General features: G+C 42.9%; 1 protein-coding gene across 2 annotated transcripts in view; it reads right to left on the minus strand.

The window, feature by feature from the left end:
* Positions 1-8,836, minus strand: part of LOC100748515 (guanylate cyclase 32E) — a 58,876-nt gene extending 50,040 nt beyond the window's left edge. For both annotated transcript variants that reach the window (XM_033318744.1, XM_024364859.1), the window contains exons 1-2: positions 8,679-8,836; positions 8,236-8,330 (exon numbers count right to left, since the gene is read on the minus strand). The gene's annotated coding sequence lies outside the window, so the exon portion shown is untranslated. The remainder of the gene's footprint in view (positions 1-8,235; positions 8,331-8,678) is intronic.
* Between the last annotated feature and the right edge of the window lie 6 nt (positions 8,837-8,842).

Here is an 8,842-nt window from a genome sequence, read left to right on the forward strand (position 1 = left end):
TATTTTTCTCATTAAAGGATGTTGTACGCAATAATCAAAAAACTCTGCCTTTAAGTGTACCGTTTGCACTTAACGGAAGCGAATCTTTCGTACATGCACTACAAGCGATCGACTGCATCGAGCTTCTGTTTGCAAGTGATATCCGATAAAAGCACAAGCTCGCCGGCGAAAGATATAGAGAAGGTAATGGATGAATCCAGTAAGCTCGACGGGGTTGCAATAAACACCATCGATCTCCAACGGTGTGCCACACTTCCTCTTCCTACTATTTCGCTTTTCGTTCACCGCTAACTACCTGCTACCAATGTCCTTCTTCCGCCTAAACTATTGTGTTACCGAGCGGTGGACCTCGACATCTTACAAAAGAGATACGTTTCTCGTGATCGATCGAACCGCGTTTCATCCGCGTACGAAGCTTTCAAATCGAATTTGACTTCGCCTTTCCGATATTGCAGCATCGAGCACGCCTTTACGATGTTCCCTCGCTCGCCCAATTTTCTTACATTTCCTTTGTTCGACGATCGAAACGCATCAAGCCGTCCTTTGTACGAATATTTCACAAATGAAATTATAGGAGAATAAAAAATACTATTCGCTGTATATTATCGCATTATAAAACGCTAACGTTGAAGCGCTATTTTTTAAGCATAAAATTAGAAAATTAATAAAATTAATTTCTCCTGTGATCTCCAAATGTAATGGAAGCTGAATCGACGTTCTCACGAACAGGAAAACGATGCCTCGCTTGTGATTCAGATGGCGGCAAAGCCGACGTTGTTAATCAATGGCGGTGACTCAACGCATCGCTGTCATTCCTTTCTTTTTCTACACTGTCGTATCGTCGCGACGTACGATCGCGAAATCCTTTCGTCTTCTTCTAAGTACCGACAATCTACTGTCTTACGTAACTGCAACTTGCGAACACATTTAAAATTCTGTCCAACGACCTCGTCGGTTTTTGACGCGTTATTAAAATAGAGCACTCATAATAGATCGAAACGGGGACCGATGTTCATCGACGCAATTCCTACGTCCACGATGGACATTGAAACGCGACTAAGAGAATGGTAACAAAATTAGAACGCGACTTGTGCACGTCAGCCACACACGGCTTTCCTGTTAATCCTCATGCCGTTCGACCAGAAAACTTTCGACGAAATTTCAAGTTGAAACACTCGAGAAACAAAATACATCAACGTAGGATTATTTGAGTCATCCGAGCTTCAACGTCTTGGGATTTAATCTCCAACCTGGAAATAGACAGCGAAATAGCCTATAGAAATAAAATAGTGTAGACGAGCTACTGGATTACGATAGTTACAAATTGAGAATATTAACATCGATCGAGGAAACGTAAAAAAGCTATCGAGTTGTCGATGTTTCGCAGCTTACCACGCCATTAATAACGAGTTAACAGCTTGTTTTCGAACGTAGATCGCTTAAAAATCGTTCATAACCGAATTCGGCAAATTGATTAGCTTCGCTCGAATAATCTTGTTTCACCCTGCAAGAAATTGCGAACGAAAATCGATGGCGTTGTACTCTTTCTCCTTCGGGTTCGACTTCGACATGGTGATAAATGCGCCGTAACTTTCAGCTGCCCCAATGGTAATTAACGAGGTGTGCGGGGTTATTAAGCGCACGCGAAAACGGGGGCGGCTAAGAAATTAATTTTCCGTGGGTGGACTGTCACAGTCGGATCGATAATTTCGTACGTGGCAAGGAATAAATCGATTAAGCGTTTCCATCGGTCGAATATACCTTTTAATGGCTGCCGACAATTAAACAGATAAAAATCTTGACAGGGTATCTCGTTTGGACGCTGGCTATGAAGACTTCGTTCTCTTATCGAGAGATTTATCTCCCAGTCTGGTTGTATTGTTCGTGATTTTTTCTTTTTTTTTTTTTTTTAGTCACTTTAAAAGCAATCAGGCCGCGAAATCGACTTTGACTACCGTTTTTCATTCGATATTTTATATTTCGTTTCATCTGCATGATAAGCGAGAATCAATTAATCACACGATATCGTTCCATTGAATTCACAGGCTAGTTTTATTAAATTTACTCCGATTGTTTCGGTTCGAATAATTTACGAAATGGTAGATTCAACGGTGTGAAATTTCCATCCAGCGACCCTATTCGCGGCGACGCGAAACGACGAAACACGAGCCGCAAATCTTCCATCGTGTTACATTGACGGAACGTTTACTTACCACCGAGACTCTAATTAACTTTGAAACTGATTCGTACAAATTTCCGTTTGACGCGTTGCAAGGCACGTGGCTCAATTAAGTCGGATACATGACGTCTTACTAAGAATATCTCGGTACTCGTTTACCGCTACCCACGTTCATTTATGCGTCGCGATGCTCCAACGTTACGTGTCCTTAATTAGTAAAGAATTATCGCCCGGTTGCAACTATCGCCAAGGCGAAATCGAATCTGCTGTTGCGACGAATCGTAATCTCTTCATTATATTCCCTTGGTGGCTGGAACAAACGACGGGCATTAAATTCGAGGTAGAAGACGCATCGAGCGTGCCTATACGTTACGCTTGTATCGTGAGAGACTGGCGTGAATCTTGCGTAGCTGGCTGACTTTTGCGCCTTCTTTTACTCGGTGAATGCTTGTACTTCTTATTTTTCCTCTTCGCTTTATTTCACTCCCTTTTCTTTTTTCTTCTCTCCTTCTTCGTTTTCTTATTCTTTTTCGTCCTTTCCCTGTTTTCATAATAGCGTTTAAATACACATGTTCTCTTTCTCTCACCGCGCGAAAGAAATCGTGAGAGCCGTATCGAGATGGAGGTCGTAAACAGACGCGATATTAAAAGGCCGCAGAAACAGATTTATGGCGTCGTGAACAATCGTCGATATAGTTACGCTCATGGTGGCGAGCTTCACAGTCAACGCTAAGAGACGGATCTTTAACACATTCTTAACGAAGCTCGCGTTTTACTCCACCGGCAACAGGTTAATCGTTCCTTTTAACGCGTTTCAAGCCTATCGAACGAGGGTGTGGAAAGAAGCTTCTTTCTTTCGAAATATTTTTCTGCCCTCTACTTCTTCTCCTCTGTTATTTTATTTTTTAACTCTGTTTCCCTCGCTTCCTCTTTAGACCGCTTCTTTTTTTTTTTCTTGGAATATTTCGTTCGTAAAATGTATGGAACACGTGAAAATATAATGCAAGAAATGATAGATTTTTAGAGGCGAGATCAAGGAATTTTGGTGGACGATTGTTCTTTCGAGTGCAATTGCGCGAAATGATAGAGGTCGTTTTAACAAGCGACAGGTGCTGGTTCGAAGCGACGGACATGGAAACCTGTACGGGAACTTCGTAATGTGGTATTCACCGCGCGTATTTCCGCTTGTCCCGGATAAATTTCCCGCCCTTATCTCGCGCCGTGCTAAATAAATATTCCACCTAACGCGTGCTTTATCGCGGAAGATCGCGAGTCGTAACGTACGTGCCGTGCAATATCGTCAGAATTATATTCCTTCCGTTCCGTTTCTTTTTCATCGTCTCTGTTCGAACAGCGGATAATAGGCAAATTTTCCGGAAACAGCGGCAACTTCCGTCATTTTCGATAAACTTCGAGGAACGATAATGTACGGATCGAACGAGTATGAGAAACTTTGTGATTCGTGAGCGAAATACCGCGCAAGAATAAGGACGATATTCAATAAAAACATATACGGGCTATGCCGTGTATAAAAATCCATGTGACTGAAAAAAATACTTAGTAGCCAGTTCTTATATTAGGTTGGTGCATATGAAATTTCGTTTCTTTGAAGTTTAAATTTGACGAAAATATCGCGCGTTAAATTCTGTCCTATCTTCAATCACCAACCACATTAAAGTAAACTCGATGTCACGTATAACGTAATTCGAAATCACATAAATTCGATGTTGAGAAGATTTACAGATAATAAAGATATCAAAACCTCATTATCGATGCTAAAAGTGTCGTGAAAGTCGCAGGAAACATAAATTTTCGGCAGGGTGAAGGAGTCCCCTGTTCTACATAAATAATTTTTTAATCGAAAGAAACCGCGATACTTTCTTTTTAAGAATTTTCGGATTCTCCAATCGACTTTACAAATTCGCACCATTGTTCTTCGATCTTCGTTCTCGTTTTTTAATTTTTCTTTTGGAACAAATCGTTCGAAATTTTTCAGCTTTCGACGGTTCGAACGATCAAAATTTCCTGCGACTCCGTAACAAATTTTCAGCCTCGAGACCATCGTCATTTTCCTTCGTCAAAGCCAACAGGAAGAGTCACCGTTTTCACATTTGGCATTCGTTTTCATTCGCGATCGCCGGTGAAAAGTTAGAGGAAAGGCGTTTTCGAAATCCGCGGCCGACTCGCCAGCTGACGAAGGTCAGCGAGAGAAAGTAAATGTACCTGGTTGTAGCACGTTTTTATTACTATTTCCTTGAGGAGTCGCGGTATCGAGCGCCTCGGGTATTCTTCGAGCACGTTACAATTCGCCATGGTCTCGCGCCAATGTGCCTTCTACGCGTCTACACGCGTGTGTCCGCTTAAGCTATTACATATGTGGAACACGTTTGTTCATACTGCTGACTATATTTAGAAGTTTCTCGAAAGCGAACGTTACACGGTGAACCGTGCATAAGGAAAAGCCCCGCGAAATCTGGAGTAGCGCTCTGGGTGTATATACGCAAACTGTAAACGTTCGTTCGCGCGTTTGTGACGGCGACGCGCGTCGTCGTTTCGTTGACTAGATCAATATTGAGATTTAACGCGTAACAAATACATATTTTTCTCCGGCTGTTGCAAAAGATTGCAACGTACCTACGCGATCACATTTCATTTTTAATGAAATATCGCGCGAAATATTACGTCGGTGATTATTTACTTCGTGAGATTTATCCTATTTTAATGATTCTAAGAGATTAGGTAAAAAGAAATTTAACGACTCAGCGATGCCAGTGAACGCGTTAAAACGGATATCATGCGATTTCCGTGTGGAATGGAAATTATTTAACGCAGCAGCGAACGCATTGATCGATTAAATCTCCTCATTATCAACTTCGAAATGTATGGTCCGACCAAAGAAATAAATAAATGCGGGATAGAGGGATCGTAGAAAGAAGAAAAGGAGAAAAATATACGACGAAGGTTAAATCGTAAGGTTCGCGGAGCATGTTGCGTGTCAGGGACCTTGTCATGCTGCAACTCGATGGAATCTGATAAGGTCCATCGAGCGGGATAGGACACTCTCTTTTGTCGGCTCCTTTTTTATAACAATTTTTTACGAGAACAAGCAGCCCAGCTTCTGCGAATGCTATTGGATAGGGACTCGCATGACCCACGGTTGGCCGTGGTTTCATACAACTACGAATGACAAAAGAACGGTCTCATAACCCGCAAAATACGAGAGCAGCCGCGTCCTTTCTCCTCCAATTTGCAAACGGTGTATCCTTGAATTCTCCGAATTAATTTCTTCGAATTACCGGAGCAGCGCAAGAAATAGAAACCAAGCGTCGAGAAATACGACTCGGCGGTTGATCGCGTTCGATTCGAAGGTAAAAGTAATCACGAAGAATGATTTGCGACGGGGAATCTCGACTACAGACCGGCAGAAAGTGACTCGATGCGATCATGGGGGCCGACTTTCGAAAAAGGTGATCTCGGTATCTGTGTCACATGGTGTTACATAGAGAATTTTAGGCACGCCTCGATTCGGTTGCGTCAACGGGTTATACGAAGCCACGAGTCTCGAGCTGCCCGATTCAATTTCTATTCGTTCACTGTTCGACGATCATTTTCTAATTAGACGAGCTCGTCAAGTAGGAATGGCGGATGATCGACGCGCGCATAATCGTTGGATAAACTCGACAACCGTCTGACGAATAATTTATGAGACTACATTAATCATACCGTGAGTTACAAGTGTCATCGACGAGTTAAAGATAGCTTTGACGAGTGTCGCGAGACCATCCTTGCTGCCAGACAACAATAAATCCTGCCGCAGCAAGATCGGCCGTGATGGCGAGATCTAGAGCAAACAGCGAAGGCGTTGCTCGATTGTGTGCAAATCGAAATAGCGGTCGCCGATACGCGAGATACACGCTCTATTTTCGTGTTATTGGACCTTCCGTTTATTTTCGTAGACAGGCTAGGGCAAATCACCGAAACGCTGTTTGTTTCTATTCCGCGTCGAAAGGTCACGCCGAATGCCACCTCGTGTATTTTCCGAACTTCTTCACGCCCGCTGCTCGCAACTTTCAAAAAACTGCAATCTCTTTTCATCACCTTGGCTGAGTGTATTCCTCTGTACGCGAAATTTTTTATCTCGCGCTATTTGTCTTGCTGCGTTGGTCGTTGACTCGTTGTCGTCCTTTGGTTTACCTTCTCCTCCTTTCGACGATGAACCGACCGATCAGAGACGAGAACGAGGTATCGCCGGTAACTAGACTGAAACTTCTCCGATTTCTGTCCTATGTTTACGCGCGGTATTGCCAAGCACCCACGCGGATACCGTGGATTTAACGCTCGACTTCTCTTTGTTAGATGTTTCCTCGTTTCAATTCTAAAACAATTTATTACTCTGTCAGAGATATGATATGTAATATCTACTCTTGCGCTGTTGCACTTAAACGACGATTTTCAAATTGCTATCGTAATTTCTTCGCGTTGAAACTCGTTTCTATTGTATATTCATAAATCCTAAATTCCGCGTATCGCATAAATTCCAGAATTTGTTCCTATCGAAACTTGTTTCTAGCGTGCCTACTCGTAACAGACCTATCGCGCGTCAATGCGATCGTTCTAGCTAGTCACGAATTTCTTTGTGCGTTCGATACGTAGGACAAACGTTTCACAGCACAATTTCACATTTAGCCCGCGTATCGGCACGGGATCTCGGCAAACGAATAATAAGAAAACATCACGAACGTATTTCTCGATATATCCAATGAAAGCAAATTAAAGCAAGTATCACGGTATGTAATTTCCATTAAAATTCGATGTGTCCGAAAATTCGATATCATTCGGACGGATCGAAAGAATTTCGCTCATTAACGATAAAGACGAAAGTATCTCAATTAAAGAGCGAAAACGTTGCGGAATCAAAGCAGGTAGAGCCTTTACTTTGAGAGCACCGCTTCGCACCGGCTCCGGCTAAGCGCCTCGGTTTCTCGGAACGCTTACATCCTCGTAAATATCTGCACGTCGAAGTTGGTTAATACACTTTCGAACGAGTCGGCGGAAAGGGACGCAGGTGACGGTAAGTGGTTTCCTCCGACTTCTGACACCGTTCGCGTTAAAAGGTTCAATCGTTCGCGGTTGTCGACGTTCGATTTTCGAAATTTCGACCGCCCCGTCAGAAACAAGATTGGCTACACACTCACGAGACCCTATTCATGATTTATCGGGCCAAGTTTTCGTCGGCACGTGGCAACACTTGCCCGCCGCCAGTCATTCAGAACTGGCTAGAGTCCTTTCCACGTTGTCCCGATCACCTTTCCCCCCTTTCGATCACCTACCACCGTCCCATTCCAATCGCCTTCTTTTCTATTCTTCTTTTTTCGCCAGCCTACGCTCCTCCGAACATCGCGGACCTTGCCTCTCTATTTTCTCTAACCTGTCTCTGGTATCGTGTTTGTGCGCGTTGTTTTTTGGCCTACTTCAAACGACACGTAGAAGCTCGACATGGAATTTTAGGGAGTCGCAATGCAAACGAACGTTCGTACGCGGACACGTGTATGCTAATATTTGATAGAGATAGAAATGCGTGAATTAAAAATCGTAGAGACAGATTTTGTAACAATGCGTATACTGATAGAAACGAACGCGTTCTTTATAGACGAACGCGTGCGTTTTAGTATCCAATGCAGATTAAAGTACGTGGATTAACAATTTTCCGAGTACATGTTCTATTAGCTTATTGTTCGAGTGGGTGTTGCGATTTGTCACGCGTTAGAAAAACAGAGGCAATTTCAAGGAGTTGCAGTAGAAATGGACGTCGATTCACAGACACGTATGTATTTCAATATTATGCGAAGATAGTAGCGCGTTGATGAAAAATTGTATCTGCGCACGTTGTATTAGCTCATATATTACAGTTATGACTTTCGAGCGAAAGAAAAAGGAACACTTTGCTACGAAGAAAATCGAACGATACGCCTGTTAGCTTATTTTACATTGATCGAAATGTTTCATTAAAATCTTCGTTATAATCTTCTTCTTTCTCAATGAATTATCACGCTTACCTGTGTCGTCGTATTCCCGTGTAATTATACTTTGTCAGAGACAGACGATTCTCAGCGGAACACCAGAAGTCGTACGGACACGCGAAATTGCATTCCTGGAAAAGAAAGAGCGCGCAATGGACACCAGTGGCACCACGTCGATCGCGATACCGACACCGTGGAAGATAATTAAAGCATTCCAAGCGATGGCGAACTAGAATCTCCGTAATTTAAATTCGTGACTGTCGCGTGGTCCACGTGAGACATCGTGCAAGAACGCAGCCCGTAATCGTTACGGTGTATCAAAGAAATAAAAAGCACCGGTTACGGCTATTTTCCTATCTATTTCACAGATTTGTTCGCTATATCCCATTAAAGAAGCTTCATGGGAAAAATAACAAACAAACAGACAGGAGGAAAAAAACCAGAAGTTAGGAAAGTAGAGAATGATTTTTCTAAATTACCAAAGATAAGAAACAGCGCAAGGAATGATGTAACGCGCGATGAAATCGTGATGGAAAAAGACACTCGACGGAACGATCGAGAACTATATTTGTCGAAGACGGTAGAGAATTTAAATTAAAACGACCGTCCCGCCGGTACGAAGAGAACGACGTGAGACCGGCGG

The sequence above is a fragment of the Bombus impatiens genome, unplaced genomic scaffold (genome assembly GCF_000188095.3).
Source record: "Bombus impatiens unplaced genomic scaffold, BIMP_2.2 scf_0113, whole genome shotgun sequence".
Taxonomy (NCBI): Eukaryota; Metazoa; Arthropoda; class Insecta; order Hymenoptera; family Apidae; genus Bombus; species Bombus impatiens.